Source organism: Melospiza melodia, chromosome 13 (genome assembly GCF_035770615.1).
Source record: "Melospiza melodia melodia isolate bMelMel2 chromosome 13, bMelMel2.pri, whole genome shotgun sequence".
NCBI classification, from domain to species: domain Eukaryota; kingdom Metazoa; phylum Chordata; class Aves; order Passeriformes; family Passerellidae; genus Melospiza; species Melospiza melodia.
Window position 1 is genome coordinate 10,924,426 of NC_086206.1, and position 20,275 is coordinate 10,944,700.

Consider the following 20,275-nt stretch of genomic DNA (forward strand, 5'->3'; position numbering starts at 1 on the left):
ATTCTCTATAATTTTTATTCTACCAAATCAATGAATTAATAGTCAGTGAAGTTTGTGAAATGGCTGGTCATGGGGGGCAGGTGAGGGTGAGGCTCACTGGGCTCTCCAGTATGAAGTACATTCATATGTGCCAGTAACTTTTAATAAAGGCAGATTTAGAAAGGTCCCAAGTCCTCAACTTAGTGGGTGAGGTAGCTCATCCCCAGATGCTCAGTTTCCAGTTTTAGGAAGTATGTGGCTCTCAAACTTCCAGGCAAATACGAGCCCAGGCTGACGAAAGCAGATACTTGGATGTGCAGAGCACTTGGGACAATTACCTTATTGCCTTATTCATTCCTGTGAGGTTTTAACCCAGACACCCAGGAATGGTAATTTAGATGTCACAAGGAGTTATTGAACTCCTCACGTAAGAAAGATCTGTACAATTTGCTGTGAGTGACATCTCAGTGTCACAAGGGGGTGATAGCTGGATGACAGTGCCACTTACTTGTTTCTTCCCCCATCAAAAAGAAGAAAGAACTAGAAAATTTAATTTGTTATATTAATGATTTTTTTAAAAAAAAATCAGATTGTAAGAATGCTTTGCACTTGGTGCTGTACAACTGAGGAACTAAACATGACCCTTTCCTCAAAAGGCTTTCAAAGAAAAACTGCACTAGCCACAGAAAGATGGACTAACACAGTCCTGGTCAATATAGTAGTCTGTGAGTTAAATATTTGCTCATTTGCATGGCATAAAATGAGTGTCAGTTCTAATTAACTTGGTTAGAAAGCTGGAAGAGTAGCACTGCCAGGACAAGCTGGAGAGCAAGTCAAAGACAGGCTAGAGCTGTGTAATTATCACAAGAGTTGGGGACAAACAGAAGATTTGTCTATTCAGGAAAAGACTTCCTGCCCTCTCCTCATCTTGATTCACATTTTGTGTTAGTATGAGGGTCTGAAGAAATTAAGAAGAGTAGGAGCTTCAATTAAAACATAAAACTCTTGTGAATGTAACTGGGAAAGATTTTCGCTCCTGCATTGGTCATGGAATCTGGAAGAAGTGCTGCTTCTTAAAGAAGTAAAATGTAAGATTTGGAGAAGGACAATTTCAGTCTTAAAGCATTAGCTCTTACTCCATGAAAATTCCTTTAAGCCACTAATTCAGACTAATAAATAACCAGAAAATTAATCTATGGACTACTACCTAGGCCACCACTTGAGTATTTCAAGGATATAACTTAGAAATGTGATTTCCCCCACCCCCATCCCATCCCACAGAAAACTTGTGATTTTATGTGCTTTTTTATGCATGTATTAAACAAATGGCACAGCTGAATAGCTTTTCTTAAAAACTGGACATTCACCAAAAAGAAGTTTGCCAGCACAGACAATTAGGCTTTCTTCTTTTAACAATAGATTGACTGACTGGCACATTTGAAATGCGAGCGTATTTTTTATTCCTCCGTTCACCCTTTGAGCTGATAAACATGAACAATGGGAAACAGCTGGGACAGGAAAACATTTTAGTTTGTATTTTCAAAGCAAGCAAGAAATAAACCCATCAGTGGGAGCCAGATCACATCTTCTGCCTTAGGGGTAGTCAGCAATTGGGGGGAAAAATACGATCCATATTTTTAATCAAACATTACATATTTATTAATGTGCAGCTGGCCTATTGTGTGCATGATTTTTTTTCTTTAACGCTGTGCTGCGTCCGTCAGGCTGACATTGTTCTGTAACTGACATTACTCTATAAGGATCTGGAAATGCACAGATTTAATAGGAATCATTGAGACAATTGCTTTCTGTATTATTAGGTCTGTGTGACGTAGGTACCATCTGAAATTCAATTTTAGAAGTAAAATAAGATATTGTTCTATCAAGGCAATTTTGTGCACCTGTGATACAGTAAGAACATACACCCCCATGCTCCTATTTTCCTCCTCACTCATCTGACTTCATGTCTGTTTAATGATACGTGCCACTCTTTTGTTAAAAATGTTTGGCCAAATGTATTTTGATGCTTATTGAGATTAAACTTTCAGTACATCTCCCTGGTAGCAAAGGTTGGGCTGTTCATTAGTTGGAGGTTTGGCCTTGTCAGGTTCCATTGACTGCTGGCTAAAAGGATCACTTTATCATCATTTGTCTGCAATGGAGACAGTCTTTATTCAGCCTTGATTCCTCTGGGGTCACAGCTGTCATAACTTCACGTGCTTTATAATGCAGACCCCAGTTTCACAATCCCCTTAGGTAATTGTCTAATAGATCCAGTTTACCTTAATATAGATAATATGTTATTTACAAAGAAATACAAGGGAAAGTGAGGGACAATATTGCTCAAAACATCCCCTTCCTAACTTATTGCTTGGGATCAATCATTTGGAAATTATGTTAAACTCAGTTCTGATTTTGAACCCAAAAGGGAAATATACCTCTTTTTCTGAGTTTTACTCTTTTTTACTCTGATCTTTCAGCTGCAAATCTCTAGACTGAGCTTGGAGATTTTCTGCTGTTGAAAGCTGAGATAACTCTGAAAATTTTGATAAGGCTAAGGTGTTTTGTAGAACGAGGCCTTCATTTTGCCTTACAGTTCAGATCCTGCAGATTTTATGTGCTGGAAACTATAGTTCAATTTAACTTGAAACAGTAAGTTTGACTTCAGGTCAATGTGTCAACCTTTTGAGGCAGAAACCAGCAAGGGCAAGGATGGGCTACTGCTGCCCCTTCTTGTCCAAAGGGGGCACCCACCCTGGTGCTCTGAAGAGGGTCTCTCTCTATGGAGCAACTCCAGTTTTGCATCTCTTGACAAAGGAACTGGAAATGAGACAATTTCCTCCAAAACAAGGCCAAAGAATCAGCTTGTCTCCATTTGATTTAGTAAAACCTGAAATCTTTTTACAAAACCTGGAAGAGCTCCATCATGAGCATGTGAGAAGGCCATTTTTGAGTGCCTTGGTAACCAGTGCATTCCTCTAGCAGGTCAGCTGCTGCCTTTTTCAGAACCAGAAACAGCCTGGCTCCTCAGAGGAGATGGGCTGAGCAATTTCTACATTTAGTTTTCTTTAAAATTCCTATTAAAAATTAGTGGAAAAAATTGGAGCTTGATTTTCATACTGGTACTACTGCTTTTACAAAGTGCTGGCAGCTTCAGTTTCTCTAAATAAGATCTACTTCTAATATTTTTTATTTTGTGTCTTTTAAGGACTACACAGAAACAATTGTGTGCTTCACAGAAAGTAGTTGCCACATTATGTTCTTAGTATCCCTACCAATAAAAATTTGCATTTCACTATTTTTCAATAGGAAGAATGATGTTGCCAAAGTATCCAGACAATGCATTTAACAGAGACAGTTCTACACAAGTTTCTAATACAGAGCTATATGGGTCCAGACAGATCCCTCTTTGAAGGCAACTGCTAAGGGGAGCAATTTCTGAGACTTTTAATCATTAACAGAAATCCTTTATGTAAAGTAAACATAATGAAAATAAGCACCTTGTGGTGGGAGTCTAAACTTCAAGAGGGAAGTTGTACTTTCCTTTCCATTTGTGAAAGTTTGTGGATGCTCAGATCCACAGAATGGTCCCACACCTTCCTCTGCAGGAGGATTCAAACACCAAATCCTCTTCACAATTCACTGTCTGGCTATTTCTTTAACAAAGTTTTCCTGAATGAGTGTCCATATTTTTGAAACAAAACATGTATTCCATCAATGGCATCTTCTCACAGTAAAGTTTCTTTCAAATTCCACTCAGTCATACCTTGTGTGTGAGATTATGCACCAGCATGTGTTGAATTTCCCAGCTGATATCTTAACTAGAAGCTGATTTTCATTTGAGTTTTCTAATTCAATGCCACAACTCATTGCACTGTAATATCTTAATTACAGTAGGAGATTGATAAGTAAACAAGGAATGCAGCTGTAGTGTTGTGGAAAGTCACCCTCTAATTATTAGCTTTCATTTATTTTTTTATTATTTTTTTCCCAAATATCTTCCATATAATAAATTAATTCAAAATAGCTGTAGAGCAAATTAACATTACACAGGGGGAAAAAAGCAACAAAAATCCCCACAACCCTCAAAGCAATCTTTTAAAGGGTTGCATAAAAACTGCATATAAATGCCTGTTTCCATGTGTACTGCTGCACCATCCATGAAAACAGCCTTTAAGACAACTCATCTTACAAAGGAAAATGTCACTAGATATAGCGTTGATCATTAGAAGCACTACAGTGCATTCGTCTGCTTGCACCCCACTTTGATTACTATACAGCAAAGATGGCCACAAGCACTCAGAAAGTTTTATTGAGGCTTAAATCTTCATTCAAATGATATAAAGGGGCATTGAATGAAGATTTAGAACTCTATAAAGCTGCTTGGCAGTGTCTGTGGCAATCTATGCCACATAAAAACTGAAATGCTTCTACTTTCTTATTGAAACATTTCTACTGTAATTCTTCAATATTAGGTAGCAGCCACAGTGTTGGGACATTACCACATCTGGGAGTATTTCTCTTACTGAGGGTTTGCCTGCAATCAGTTGTGCAGGATATTATAGGATGTTGATGTCTAGGACATAATGGAAGAGGAATTGTTACTGCAATTACATATTATTATGCTTTTCAGAAGATAATGTGGGTTCATTCATGTGAGTATTTTGAACTAGCAAATACCCTAATTGCTTACATGTCTGTTATAATCCTAAATCCAGTTGACATATCTGATGTACTGCTGCATTTTAATCTAGCCACTTGCACGTGTCCTCTTCATGATTTTCCTCTGACCTGCCTGAACTGTGCAAACAAGGAACAGGAGTGTCTTGCACATTGCCTTTGCAGCTTTGGTCTGAGTAACCACCCAGGGGGACAGAGAGACAGCACTGGAACCAAGTGCACTTTTTTCCAGGAATATACAATTAGCCTGTGCAAGAGCAGGGTAGGTACTAATGATCTGATTGTGCTATAATGACAAATTTGTGAAAGGGTGTATGTTCTGCTCCAACTCTCCTCTCACAACGGGTTGGATTGATGGAGGATGTGAGGCAAAGTATTCACCCATTCACTTAACCAGAAAACAAAGGCAGATGATAAAGAAACATCAGTATTCTGAAGCAGCAATCAAACTGACCCTGCCAAGGAGTGAAGAACAGCAAGCCCAGCCAAAAAGTGCTGCAGTTGTCTGGTGTTAGAACTGCAGGTGTACAGGCAGCACTTTTTCACAGACTTTCCTGAGGCAGCCAGCAGGGCCAGACAACAACAGCTCACTCCATGGATCAGCATGGTGCTTATGGCAGTCTCATGTGCACGGGGAGTGACAGAAAATGGTCAGAGAAAGATGTGCTTTTAGAAATTCCTGCTTAATAATCCACTAGAGGGAGCTTATGTATAACCTCTGCCAGGCCAATTATCTCAGAACCTGCTATTGCATAATTAACAAAGGTGAGGTAGTTATGAGGGGGATACCTGCACTGCTGTTCTCTTCTTGGTGTGTCATCCTGGAGCTCAGGAATGGCACTTTTGGAGTCTCCAGCTCTATCCAGAAGAGCAATTTGCTTTTCTCAAGTGGAATCAGCATTCTCATTGGCATCAGCTGGGATTCACCTTCATCACTGACACACTCAAACCTGAGAAAAAACTGCCACTGCTGAGTGAGGACTTAAAGCATTAGCAAAGCTTCACCTAACCTATCCTTCTGTCCTTGTTTCAATTCTGACTGCAAAACAAGAGTTCAGTAGCCACAGAAGAAACTGGCAAACTACCTGGGCTGCAGACTTGGCTTCAGTTTATTTCAGTAGGACAAGGCTTTCAGCACAGGGTTTGCCTGGCACTGCTTGTTTTCCAACTGGAAGCTGCCTCCTTTCTCTGGGAGACAGCTGGGATCAAAATTGGTGTCCTTGACAATATTTAACATGCAAACACCTGCAAATATTTCCTATAGTGTTAGCTAATAAAAAGACAGGTTTAACTCTCATATCAGAAATATCAACTTTAGCTTAGCAGCAGAGTTGTACTTGCAATTACAATTCTAGCTAAATCTAGACATAACACACTTTCAAGCTACATACCCACATAGTACAGTCTAAGTAGTCAGATACACTATCAAAAAGCTTATCATAAAACTTGAAATTGCTGTATCCTTTACACTCGTTGCCTCTTTTTCTTTCTGTTTTTTCTGTTGGAAGAGAAAACTTATGACTACACTTCAGCTGTCACCAGCTTTCAAGGTTATACTGATAGGAATGAGAAACATATTCCTAATCTGCATACCAATGCATTGAGAATGCAAAGGCAGGCTTTTTGCCATAGAATAGATGATGATAAGGTCTTAAGTCTTTTGAATTTCTTGTGTTGTACTTGTATTATCATATGATTTCTTAAGCCAAGAATGAATATGTAAATTTCTTGCCACTGACTTGCTCCAAAATAATGGACATTACACTTGCACAGTGGCAATTCAGAGTGTAAAATTGATTAATATTTGTTTTCAAAATGACATGCAATGATGTATGGATCCTTTTACAACTTAAATTAATACTTTAAAGAGATGAATGGTCTCTACAGAGGATGTTAAAGTTCAAGCTGAGAAATTTGCATATTTATATTACAACCAACTGATAATAATTGTCGAAACAGAATGTAATGTGGTTCGTTTTTCATTTTAATCTGGTTGTACTCAAACACAGGACCTCATTAACTTCCAGCAACTAATACAGCATTATCAGTCCCCATAAACCAGGCTTGCCTTGAATTTATGAATTTCAAAGACTATTTCCAGTGGTGAATCGCTGTTAAACACTGGGTCAGTCACTAGCAGGTGAACTCCATGTCAGATGCTGTAGAAGCATGAAAGTTACCTGGGCTGAAGGGCTGGAGGATCCCATGGCCAGGTACCTACTTTGGCTCCTACACTCAGAGCCAAAATTAAGGTGTGATATAAACACCTTGCCTTTGGAAACTCACTCAAAGACAGACTGGTTTCCTCTGGATGACCAAGATCAGGAAAGCCAACTCCATCCATTTCCGATGTTAGGCAGTATTCTTGAACGTTAAAAAAAAAAAACAAAAACCCCAACAAAAAATGAGCAGGAGATCTTTCATTGAGATATAAGTTTTGCAAAAGGAAAATACGTAAATTGTGATTGAGTAGATAAGCAAACTTGGATGATATTGAGGATACTACCCAAATAAATACTATCCACTTGGGTTTAAGAAACAGTAGCAATAGAATTAGCATTATATTGCTTTTCTGACAAGAGAAATATAAACTAAGCATGCTGTGAACATGTCTTGGGTAGTGCATTATAGGAATTTTTGTGGGTGTTCTTTTACATTTCCAGATGTATTGGGAAAATGTACATCTCTCTAAGAATGAACAGTTAGCAAGAAACTTCACAGCTCTGTGAGTTTCTTGTGGTGAAATTGATACTGAATCTTCTAATAACAATGCTTGTTTCTTTAGCTCACTGGAAGTTGATGGCTATAAAAAGAGGAAGCTTTGCTTACAGTGCACCACCTTCAACTGTTTTTAATTTTCTCTCATAAGTGTTATTTAAAGGCTGGTGTGACCCTTCTGTTCAGGAGATCTGGTGTGTGAGTGCTCTGGTGGGATGGAAGAGCAAATGTGCCTTTCCTTTAATGCTGTAACAGCTACAGGGAGCTCAGGGCTCCAAGGGGATGCCTGACAGCTGGCAATAGCTGGAGTATGGATGCATTTGGAGTCTCCTGACTGTATTCCTACAGGGAAGGGGATAACATTCCCAAACTAACTTCCTCTAGTCCAAATGTTGTCTTTAGGCAAAGAACAGGGCACATGGGTCAGCCCTATGGCTGCTGTGTGCAGTACTGGGACAGTCCCAGGAGGCTGTGAAAAAGAGAAGGAACACTATAGAAACTCTGTAAAGAAAGTAACGTGTACTTTGCTAATAAGAATACCAAGAACTTTTACTTAAGTGAATGAAAAGCTCTAAAATGTCAATACCTGGCATTATAACTTATTTCCTAAGAAGCCATCCAGACTTCCCATTGCAACCTCACAAAAACCTTTTTTATAGATATTTCTATCAGCTGACAAATGCCTGGAGGACAACCTGTTCCAGCCTGTTCCAACTGCACAGTGATTGAACATTGATTTGTTGCAACTTTATAATGGGGCAAGAATTGACTCTCTGGATGCTTCTCACAAAAGAAGTCCAGAGAACAGAACAGGAAAATGCCTTGTTGAATTCCCGAATTTGTTATTGAGTGAGCTATGCTGCATCCAAGCCACCACAAAGCTTGAAAACTGATTAGAAAAAAGGGCAGGCAGAGCAGTGAAACATCTTCTTCAGCATACAAACTCATCCATCCTATATGTTGGTAACTAAATGGTGACTAAATAATTGATTTTTCATTGTGAAGAGTAGGTACCTTCCTATAGAGCTCTGTAGTGGGACCTGTGCTGTAACATATTCACAACTGACTTAAGAAAAAAGGAGGAGTGCATATCCTGGTGGCAATTCAATATCTAGTAGAACATTACCAGGACAGTGAAAACATAAACTGACCAAAGCTTGGTGAGGAATCTCTGAAAAACTTGGTGATAAAACAGCCAAAGAGACAAGAGGCTGACAAAAAAGCAAGCATTGAACAGGTGGGGGAAGGGAAGAGAAAACAATACCCCAAACCAGAAACACAGTATGGCACCCTAAATAATTAATTATCACTTAGCAAAGTGGGAGAGTAATTATGGACAGTAAACATTAACTCAATGCTTAGGTGAGGAAGGGAAAAAACATTATTTATACACAGCATCCCTGACTGATGAATACTTTTCTGTGTTTGATCTCAAAGGTGGTATTAGAGAATAACATAGAGAAAAATAATAATGACAACAACATTTTGGAAAAGTTACTGAAAAATTAATTGGATAAGATTCCTTTGATAAGGACCCGAAAGCTTGAGGGAGGTTTTGAGAGGAGTCTATAAAAACACTCTTTAACATGGAAAAGGTGATGTGGGAATCTATGGTCACCATGTCTCATAATACTGCATCAATTAGGGAGCAATCTGGAAAATTACAAAACAGCAGGTATGTAGAAATACATATCACTTTACATGTTTCCTATCTTATCAAAACAGACTTCTGCACTTTATTTAGATGCTAAAATTGTGTGTGGGTTCAGAAGATGACTGGAGAAAATTCAGACAAGAAATGTCCATCAGAGATTATTAAAACACGATGCAGATCTGAACAGCAGCCCCTGAACTCCAGATTGCTGGAAATAGTAAAACTGCCATGGGGAAAGCTTCATGTCATTGCTGCAGCCCTTTGCCTGTTTTTGCAGACATCTGAAGGGCCAGTCTGTGGGGCTGGCTGCTTGCACAGAGCACTGCTGGGCTGCAGTGGAGGGCAGCAATGGCCAGAACTGGAACAGCAATTCCTGTCCTGCTCCAGGCTCAGTGAAGCAGATCACAGAACATTTCGCTTTTCAACCCCAACAACCATACTGGCAAAATTTTCTTACTGTAGCAAAATTCTTTGCCAGTGCACCAAGGGTTTTGCAGTACAAGTTCCAGCAATCCCTATGAGGCAAAGAGGGCAAGTTAAGCCATCAGAAATATATATTTACACGTGGAAATTGTTAGTAATACTGCTCTTCTTTTCCCCAGAGACAACTCCATTTCCACAGCCTTGAGAAACACATGCACACACACACAGACCCAGAGAAACAATCAATAGATACGCTTAGAGAGCCCCTTACAGCATGTCGTGCTCCACGGATTTTGATAATATCAATCATAATTGAGTTAGATAAAATCCATCTGACTTTCAGGATGCTGGGGTCAGCTGGGGACGCAATGCCTCACTTCACATCAATTACCACATGTAGTAAGGTGGTGGTAAGCAATCCCATTTGATAGTTTGCAGCTATAAATAATTGTATGGCAATAGCAGTAAAGTTGGCTCTTGGGCACAATACAGAATCATGAATTTTCATTTACTTATATCTCAGAAGCTGTTAGGCCTCCTGGTTTGAAATGTGAGTCCCTGATTAGGTGTATCATTTTTCTATTAATACAGTATGTACAGCTGGTAGGTGCTTTTGAATGACCACTTTATACTTTTTCTTATTTTGTGAGAATATTTTCATTACAAATATGACCACATGATGCACAAGGATTGATTAGAAATTGCTGTGACAAAGCAAACTTGGTTTCAGTCTCCTTTATTATCATATTACATCTTTCATTTAATTTAGGGTCTGTCCCATCCAAGTCTCTGCAGGATTTCAGTAATTTTTTTTATTTGCTGTATAATAAATTCTCAGCAATTTGAAAACATACAGAGTAAAGCAGGTTTATTAATCAGAAGAGTAGTGCAGAAAGGTTCCAAAAAAGATCAGATATTTTTTGTACTTCCTTGCTTTGCCTGGATACCTGTTCCTTTTAAAATGCTGGGGTTTATTACACATTCTGTATTTTTAAGAACATTAGTCAACAGAGGCAGAATGGACATAAAGTCAGATTAGGAATAGGGTGGGAGCATGGGATGGAGTTTAGCTGCTTTAAGTGTGAAGATCAGAAAGAACCAAACAGAGGAACACCTAAGGAAAGCTGGACAGGTACAATAAGAACAGGATAATGGAGCAGAGAACTGGAAGAAGTACAAAGGCCAAGTCTTCCTAAACATATCAAGGTATCTCCATGGTCCCTAAAAATGCAATAGAATTCATCTGACATTTTCAAAGCAATGTGGAACTGGGGGCTGGGAGGATGCACAAAGCCCACCTGAGAAGAAGAAACCCACCACAAGCAGCAGCTCCTGTCATGCACCACCTCTCACCACGGATCAAAGAGGAACATTTCATGCTCTGTCCCAGAGATTTCTGTGTTGGAAAAGGGGCTGATTTCACTGAGGAGCCTGTTTTGAAAGGGGCCATAGAGAGGGGTTGCAGAGCACTCCCCCAGAACACTGCTTCCAGTTTGCTGGGGCTGGAGGTGATGAACAGGACACGGGCAGGGAAAAGCAGCCCTGGGGCAGTGCCTGGAACCAAATGATGTGAAATGGGGTAACAATGGCTGTGCAATACCAGGCTGGATTTAACAGTCAAGAACAGAAAAAAGATGCTTCATCAGCAAGATGGTTGGCATGGGGTCTGATTTTAGGAAAGTCTTGCTCTTTCTTTCACTCTGACCTGAAGACCAATTGTGAAAACCATTAGCATTTTGATCAGTAAGGAAAATCAAAAATTGTTCAGCAACTTGAGAAAGAATTAATCTAAGAAAAAGTCTTCTAAACAGGAGGAAGATTAAATGCATTAAGGATGTCATAGATATTTGAACAAGAGTCAATGATTTAAAGGGAAGGCAGATTACATGTGCCAAAGGAATGCATAGTTGTCACTAATTCTAGATGAGTCACTACAAAACATTTGAATATAAAAGGGAAGGCTTGCTGTAGGATCAGGTAAGAACTGTATCCTTATTTATGATTTGATAGACCAGACCTAATTTTAGTAATGCAACCTATGTAAAAATTGGGCATCCATTGCTTTGGGAGGCCCAGGTCACAGCCCACAGAGCAGCATCTTGCTGATCAGAGAACTGGTATTTAGCAGCATGAATTGAACTGCAATCAACAAGGAGCCTGATTTGTGTTCTAAATTGGTGTTTAGCAGCATGATCTGAACTGCAATCAGGGGAGAACTTATGGCCTTTTCTAGGGGGAGCAAATGGATAATTTCCAGTCTCATTACACAAAATATTTGTAGCATCTTAAATTAGATTGGAAAAGATCCCAAATTATTTTAACATGAGATCTGTAAGAGAACTTTTTGAATATGTTTTAGAGCAAAAACCTGCAGAAATGGAAAGGTTCTAGTGAAAGAATTACTCTAAGCATGTCTTTTATAATTTTTCACATTATAAAAGAAAAAGCTCAGAAAAGCCATTGTCAATAACAAGTAGGGATTTTGTTGCTGTTTTTTACTCTGTTCCTTCATTAATTTCTCTGCTCTATAGCACACTGCAGTACCTGCATGAATTGTTTTTTCTTCAGCAAACTAGAATGTTTCCCAGAAAAATTTCAACACATCTTGATAAGAAAGGTGTATTGCCTTGTGTCACAGGCCAGTTTCCTGAGATCACTGCTCAGAAAATATTTGATCATAGCATCAAATAATAATCCCTAGCCAAATTCAAGGATTTGGTGGCCTTACAGTGACCCTGATGCCCTGTGCATCATCCCACTGGCACTGCTTTCCCTGTACTCTGTCATCAATCTGATATTATACCCCAAATACAATATTGCACAATATCCTCACAATTGGGTATTCCAACAACCACATCCCATGCTGGTTTTGTACATTTTGTGTTTGTCTTGTGTTTTATTTCCTCTCCTATCTCCATCACAGCCAACGGTCACTGAGAAGATCTGGCTCCCCGGCCTGTTGCCATTGCTCTGCATATTCATGAGCAAAATCTTTCCATATCCACATGGCAAACCTTTCAAACTGTCATAAAGAAGAAATAATCACCTTTTCTTTAAAATCTAACAAAGCCCACCAGAGCTGTGTTCTTTGTATAATAGTTAACATTGTCACTAGTAATCAATTTATTTTACTGGTAAAGACAGTATTCTCATGACAAGTCAAAGACCTTTGGAAACAGTACATCTGTGCCTGCTATTTAAGCACACACAGACACAAAGAAGCAGAATATATTAGAAACAAAAAATATGTCAGCTTGTATAATGGTCCCATTGTTTGCTCTACCAGAGAGGGATTGTGCCATAACATATGATGCTGAATGTGCTTTTCTTGTCCTCCAGCCCTCATAATAAAGTATTTGATGCAAATACTCTAATCACATGGAGAAGATGCGGATGTGAGTTGTCCTTCCTTTCACTGCTATCCCTGCTGCCTCAAGAAATATATTTTTTATGAATATTAAAAAACCCAAAGAGCAAATTGATGGAATTCTACTTTAGTGTGTTACTTTTAATAGCAGGTGCTTGATTCACACTTGGCTCAATGAGCCCCTCAGCCAGACAGTGGAGCTGCATCACAGCAATGTCCAGCAAATGGTGCCTGTCTTGTGCCTTCTCCATTAGGCTGCTCGAATGTTTTACATAGGATAAACCAGAAAAGGTAAAAAAGGCCCAGAGAGCAGCATATACCCTATGAAATGGATTCATATATAGCACTGTAACTGTATGCAGCCCTTTGCAGCACTTCCTAATGGGTAGTGCCCACAATTTACAGAAAAAAGTGGCTTTCCAGAGTGTAGGAAGGGGTAGAACAGGTCAGTTCATTCATTTATAACACTTCCTTCTGTGCAGGGGAAGTCTCAACTCTAAGGCGCAATTTCAAATACACAGACTGGGAAGGAGCATAATTAATTATGCTGCATGGAGCATAGAATTACCCAGTGGTAAAACAGTTCCTCCACTTCAATATATCTGTTCCTACTCACTCATTTATTAATGCTTGATAAAGAATAAGGAACATCTGCCCACGAGAGAAAGACAAAGGGCAGGAATAACTTTGGAGAGGATGATGGCCTGTAATAAGGACTGGCAGCAGAGAGGAGTGACAGGTCCACCCCAGCCACAAAGTGCCATTCTCTGTTGACAGGCAACAAACCCCTTGGCAAGCTCGTCCCTTCCCTGGCTGTGCACACAGCTCTGCACAGCTGGAATCTGCCAATTTCTCTGTAAGGGGAGAAGGGGTCCCCCATGAAACAAACAGGGATGTTTATCCCAGCACACTTTGTTGTAGTGCAGCTACATCACATTTCTGCCTGAGGCAGCAGCCTCAATCCTATCCTATCCCACCTAGTGCTGAACATCTCGTGGGGTGGTGCAGGAGCTGCCTGGAAACCAGGGGAGTTTCCAGAGTTCTGCTTTGTGAGATTTAAACATGTTCTTCCCAAGTTGTTTGGTAGGAATATCATCATGCTTCTCTGCTGTCTGGGTTTGGAATGAAAGAACAGAGCAGGTAAATAATCTTCTGCTTTCTCTTCCTGGGCACCCACTCATCAATTGGCTGTCATATCCATGTCTACATGAGAGTATTGCACACAAGCAGCACATGGGGCTTTAGAAAATCAATAGCTTCCATGTTAAATTATCAAATTTCATACTTTCTTTCCTTATGGAAACCAAGGAAACTTTGTGTGTGTGTGAGTCAGCCACTGCAGAAAGCAATAATGCATCAAAATCAACTTTAAAGCAGCACTAGTTAAGTGGAATAGACCAAATATTGCCTGCTGCAGCATGCAGCCAGTATGAAATGAGCAGAAATAAAATCAGAGAGGCAATTAAAAAGCTCTGTTAAAGGTACCTGATATTAGGCACCAGGTCCACGTGGCCATTAAGGTCTGGCACGAGCAGAAGGGGCCTGCAGAGGTTTGTGTAAGGGATGGAGCTCCTTGGGACCCATTAACAACCTCAGCAGCCCTTCCCCCAGACACCGGGCAATGTAACAGAATTCCTACATCTCAAAAGCCCACTCTATAAACAGAGATGAAATCTGAATATTCAAACCTCCAGCCCTCCTGCTGAGCACAGCTGAGCGTGCTGCAGCTCAACTTCAAAGCAAGAGAGTCATGAGAAAGGAAGCACGGCCTGGTGGCACTGGGGACTGGGAGCTGGTGCCTGGCTGGGCTGGATGGCTCTGTGTGTGTGCTGTTAAACTGTGCTCTAATGTACACAGCACATCTCCAGCTTTGCAAAAACAGGCTCAGCATTTGGCTTTTCTCAGGGTCAAAAGCACCTAGTTATTACTCGACTGTTGATTTGCATTTCAAAAGGCCAGGCCAGCTCTCCATATACCACTGCTTTATAATAACTCACTGTGCCTTGGATAATAATTTAGGTTTTGCAGTGAGAGCAGAGGTTATTTTGTGCTGGGGCCAGGTGCTTCAAGCCATGGAGCATTTGAATCCTGGGGCTGGGACCATGCACACCAATCCTCCTCACCAGGTCTGTGCAGCAAGGCCAGGGCTCTGAGCTGCTGGCCAAGGAAGGAAATTCTGATTCCTGGGGCACAAGAAGTCAGGCTATACTGCAACAGCCAAGACTGGTGATTTAAAAAAATGTTCATGGATTTGAAGATTCAGTTGTAGTTCCCTATATTGCTCAATTCTGAATTTGCATCTTCTGCATGCCTAGCATATAATCAAACCACTGGCAGTTCAGAGGATCACTAGCAGTGGTAGGTCCTCAAAACTTAACACTGTTCTGACTTCCCAACTCCTGTCCCAATATTCACTAAAACAAAAGCACATTTCCTCCAAACCATTTCCCAAAACAGAATGTTTGAAATTTAGACTGGAAGAAAGTAATGTCCCTTTTGAGGGAGTAGTACAAGATGCCATTGTCTTACTAGAGCTTCTGCTGCTGCCCAGGGACTATATCCAGTGTTTTCATCCAGCATTCCGTGCAAGTGTCATTAGTGACACCTTAACTCATTCAAGCTCACCTCTAATGAACAAGCATGAAGGACCCTGGGGTGCTTCCTTGTAAAAGTGTGCTTGTAAGGACACTGTTTCTATAGGAGTCACCAGACAGCTCCCAATTAGGCAGCACACTGTGAAGAAAACTGTTTGTCTGTTTTTTATGACTTAGGACTTTTAAATTGCTTAACTGCAGTTGTTGAGGTTTGTGCTAGGACAGTTCAGAGCTTGCAGAGTTTGAAATGAGACAGGTACCTGCAATGCAGCCAGACAGAAGCACTGCTGACATCCCTGGCAGAGCTATTAGAAGTGGCTGCATCTGAGGGTAAGATCGATTTACCTTTCTTCATCTTTTAGAAACACGGGCTGGTCTGTAATCTGTTTGGTTTTGGTAGTGGATTTACTTGTTGCTTCTTTTATCCTTAATGGAAACGTACATTTACCTTTGGATCACTCATAACTTCTGTTTGCTCTCTGAGCTCTCAGACTGATCCCCCTTATGCCCTGTGAGCCAGCACTTTCTAATTATCTCTATTGCAAGGCCCATTCTAAAAGATAAAATGATAAGAGCATTTGTGCAATCTATGCCCAAGTGTCTCAATATGCCCTTGTCAGGCTGTAACAGCATCATTGCCTCTCACTGAGGGCAGGGCCTCTCTGAAGTTCAGATGGTAGCAATGGAAATGTGGACTGGTAGCACAGTGACAGGTTCCATTTTTCACTGTCAGTGAAAGCATTTTTATTAAGCAGATATGTTAAAAGTGAGAGGTTTTTGAGAACGTGCCATGAGGTTAGTTGCAGTTGGGAAAGCCATCTTTACATTGACAGCAGGTGCAGAAGTCCATCCTCATGGGGACCTTTAAAAAATATAGATCTGAGATTAACCTTCCTGGCCACTGTATATCATATGCATGTCATCAAAACCTCAGCATGGATCTGGCAGTAAAAATATCTGGTTGCTATTAGATGAGAAGTGAGGTGATGATGAGTGTTTTCCACAGTTCATCATGTTGCTTATTGTTGGGATCACTGGTCTGGGGCTGGAGAAGGAGGAGCAGGGCAGGAACATTCATTTCAGGCCCTGATTCTAAAAACTTTCAAGCCTTAGTCTTACTTAACAAAATAACTTGGATTTATGAATTACACATGTGCACAGCCATGTGTGATCTCTGGCACTGGATATTGACTCAGTAAACTGCCTAGCTGGCAAACAGCTTTGACTCAGTAGAGCATAGTTACAGCTCTAAACTGCACTGAAAATTCCTACAATCAAGAAAGCTTTCTTAGCAGTTATTATTTTAATGAAGAAACAATCAAAACCAAGATCTGGCACAAAGGCACTTGTATAACAGGGAGTGAATTGCAAATAAAGATACTGGGTTGTGCCAAGCAAGAGATAGAGCAGCTTTTCCCTCCAATTACTGACGCCTCATTTGTTTATCCCACCAAGACTGAACACAACAACCTGAGTGACTGTCCAGAAGCACTCTTCCTTCCCCAGCTCCAGCACTCAGCAGCTTTAATTCATTATTAGGTGCAAGTTAGCTATAGATTTAATGACCAATTCCTTCCATATCATAGACTGTGGGATTTGATGAGAAATAGAAAGTGCATTAAAATAAAGGATAATTCCTTTTAGGATTATTTCCCATTTTAAAAGGAAAAAAAGGACCCTGACAATCATAGTAAGCCTGTTATATTTCCCTTGTTCTAACAAATGAAACCATTCTTATACAAAAAGATGAATTAATAACTCCTGTGTACCAGCATCAGAAATTGTCTATGGAAGAAAAAACAAAATAACCCTTTTCCATTTGGATTGTGCTGATCACATTTATTTTTCTCTTTCCATCTGGAAAGCCTGTGGGTATCATGAGAATTGTAGCCAGGCTGATTTGGGTCATGTGTGAGGGCACTGGGATCAGAGCCAATGTCACGTCCAGCCCCCTGCAGCTCCAGCAGCTCCCAGAGAGAGTGTAAGTACAAATCTGTGGCATACTGGGACATGAGGCTGGTCACAGCTGAGGTCAGTGCCCAGAGTGTTTCACACAGCCTTGGCAGCGCTGATGGGCTCTTAACCTGCAGCACATCTATTGAATGAATGGAGTTCCAACAGGGAATGGTGCTGTGTCCTGCAGCAGTGATGCTCTGAACGTGTTGCTTTATGAAAATTGGGTGCAATTGTAGAAATACATGAACCTTACAAATTGCATAAGAGCTTTCTGTGCTCATGAGGCAGAGAAATTAGAAGGGCAATCTCATACCTCTGGTTTATTCATTTGTTTAGCAATATTGCTGAGAAGAAAATTAGAAAACAATTAAATCAGTATTTTAAAAATAGCTTTCAAGTTGTCAAAGAAAGGCAAAAGTGAGAAATACCCGTAGTAGTGGGCTGTGGGTTTTTACACACGGCCCTTGCATCATCTTTCTGAGATAGAAAATTAAGTGCAAAATGCACTGTCTATTCTGTAACTCATGAAATAAAATATGAATTAGTATTTCATCCCTAGCCCCAGTCTCTGCTTTAGCTATGCTCTGCTACCATGTTACAAGGGCCAGTGGTACTGCACCAGAGTTTGTGGCCTAGACTGCAATACAAGGAGCAGAGAACTTGTGACAAACATCCTTTCCTTCCAGAACCACCACTAAAAACCACTGAGGAGAAAACAGAGTAGCAGATCCCTTCTGAAACTGCCTCAAGAGCCCAGCTGCTTTGCCACACCGGAGTGCCTGAGCTAAATGGCACCAAGCCCCTCAGGGAGGTGAGGAGGACATGTCTGAAAGGCCCTCTGTCTGCCACAAACTCAGTGTCATGAACAGAGGGAAACACAACTCTGCAATGACAGCTGCAAGACTGGCTGGTGCTCCTGACTCTGTCTATGCTGTATCCAGTTAATGGAGAATTTGGAGTGGCTAAATCTGTTTCCCACCTTGCCTGAGGGTGTTCAGTGTCCCATGGAGGAAGACTGGCTACCAGACAGCAGGAGCCACATGGGCTCCTTTTCCTTCCCTTCCCACTGAGATGCAGTGCATCCTGCTAGGCAGCAGGACCAGACTGTGCAAATCCAGAGCTGCCTGTCTCCCAACAGGACTTGTGTCACAAAGATTGGATCAGTCTCCTTGCTCACACATCATGAACTGTGTGACAGGACAAAAGAAACCAAAGCTCTGCATTTATTTCTGCCCTCTGAGGACAGCTACCAACACGTGCTCCTCCGAGAATTTGAGCCTGTGGATGCCTGGTCCATGAGCCCTGCCAGGTGTAGGTATGAGATACATTTAACACAGAGCTTTGCCAAGCTGGCACATGAAACTGCCCAGTGTCCCACTAGCAGCAATCATGCACAGCTTTAACAATATCTAACTTCTCAACAGCATTAGCTACAGTGAAGAAAAGATGCTTTAACTGAGATGGAAATGAATGGGAAATCCTGTAGAAGGAGGCATTTATCTAATGAAAATAGTTTGATAGCTTCAATTCTCTGGGATGACAAGTCTGGGTGGCTGGTAGCATCTCCAGAGAGGGTTCTTCCAAATTAATCTTGTCACCAAGCAAAGAACCACAATTCAACTATTCATCTTTCCAGAGATGAATGTTTTCATCAGCTGCATGTTGGCATGGGATGCACTTAGGTCATCTGCTCTGCCTCAAACCCAACCCTGAAATTATTCAGTGCTTTAAGGTGCTTTTTCAAAAAAAAAAAAAGTGTTATGTCATTGTTACTTTACAGTTTTGTACACGTGTCTGTAAACATGTGTGCATTCTCATAAATATGTTTATATGCATACATGCATACATCTGTATGTGTGTGTGTGAGAAGAAAACAGAAGTTAGCATCTCTGCTTTAGTTCAGCACCTGTGCTCTTGCCTCCCTGATAAAACAAGTTTTTTCCTGCAAGAGCAGATCACTCTTGGATCTTTCTCCACATCAACAGCAACCCTGTTCTGTTACACCTCAGTGCCTCAATAGATGAACATGTCTGCTAGTGAGAAGTCCAGCACTCTGTTATTCAAAGCCAGAGTGTTGTTAATCACATGTTCTCAGCTTGTAAACAACAGTAAAATCAGTAGACAGCCTTCAGAAAAATATTCTTTCATTCTAGCCTCTTAAACCATGCCTGAACTTTAAATTGTGCTTGGACTGCAAAACCATATATACCTTGCATAAGTCGAAAAATTCTTCACAATGTTTTAAGATTTCTTTATAATAAATCAGGTTCTAATTCAAGTGTTTATTTTTCACTGGATTTGCATGTCAGGTTAACAGATCTGGCACATAGAAAATGCAACATAGAGTTTACTGCCTGATTCCTAGCATGTAAAAGGAGATTCTAATGGGAGAATCACAGGCTTGAAAGTGACCATGGATACCATAGGTGTCCCTGCTCAGATAGCTACTGGAGCAGTACTGTTTCACTGTGTTCATTTGGTACAACCATTTCATAAAAATAACAAAATCCAAGAAATTACAAGGGCCAAAAGATTTTTCACATGCATGAGCCAACCATTCAACTTCAGCCTATTAGGGAATGTGGTCAGGACAAACCTGATAAGCCTCAAAAATTTAGAAATTTATAAATTAGAGCAGAAATTCTTCTGCCAAATTTTACTGGTTTAGAACCAAGAAAAACCCTTTGAGCAAAAAAATGTTTGGATGATTTGGTAAAAGTTGCCCCTTGTCCTTCAGCTTAGGGGGATAAAATAATAGTGATTTGCCAGGTTTTTTTTCAGCTGACAGCAAGCTTTTGAATACAACTGTTTTGTTTTCCCTATTTATGAAATTCCTCTCACAGTTGTAAGAGATCTCTCTGCAGATTATGGGAAATGCCTGACTTGTTCTTCCTGGGAAGCACA

The 20,275-nt window shown here is 40.5% G+C and overlaps 2 long non-coding RNA genes across 3 annotated transcripts in view; one reads left to right on the plus strand and one right to left on the minus strand.

Moving 5' to 3' along the window:
- LOC134424196 (uncharacterized) overlaps positions 1-20,275 on the minus strand; it is a 208,895-nt gene that overhangs the window by 38,973 nt on the left and 149,647 nt on the right. The window lies entirely within an intron of this gene.
- The window catches only part of LOC134424197 (uncharacterized), a 44,457-nt gene that overhangs the window by 1,121 nt on the left and 23,061 nt on the right, over positions 1-20,275 (plus strand). The window lies entirely within an intron of this gene.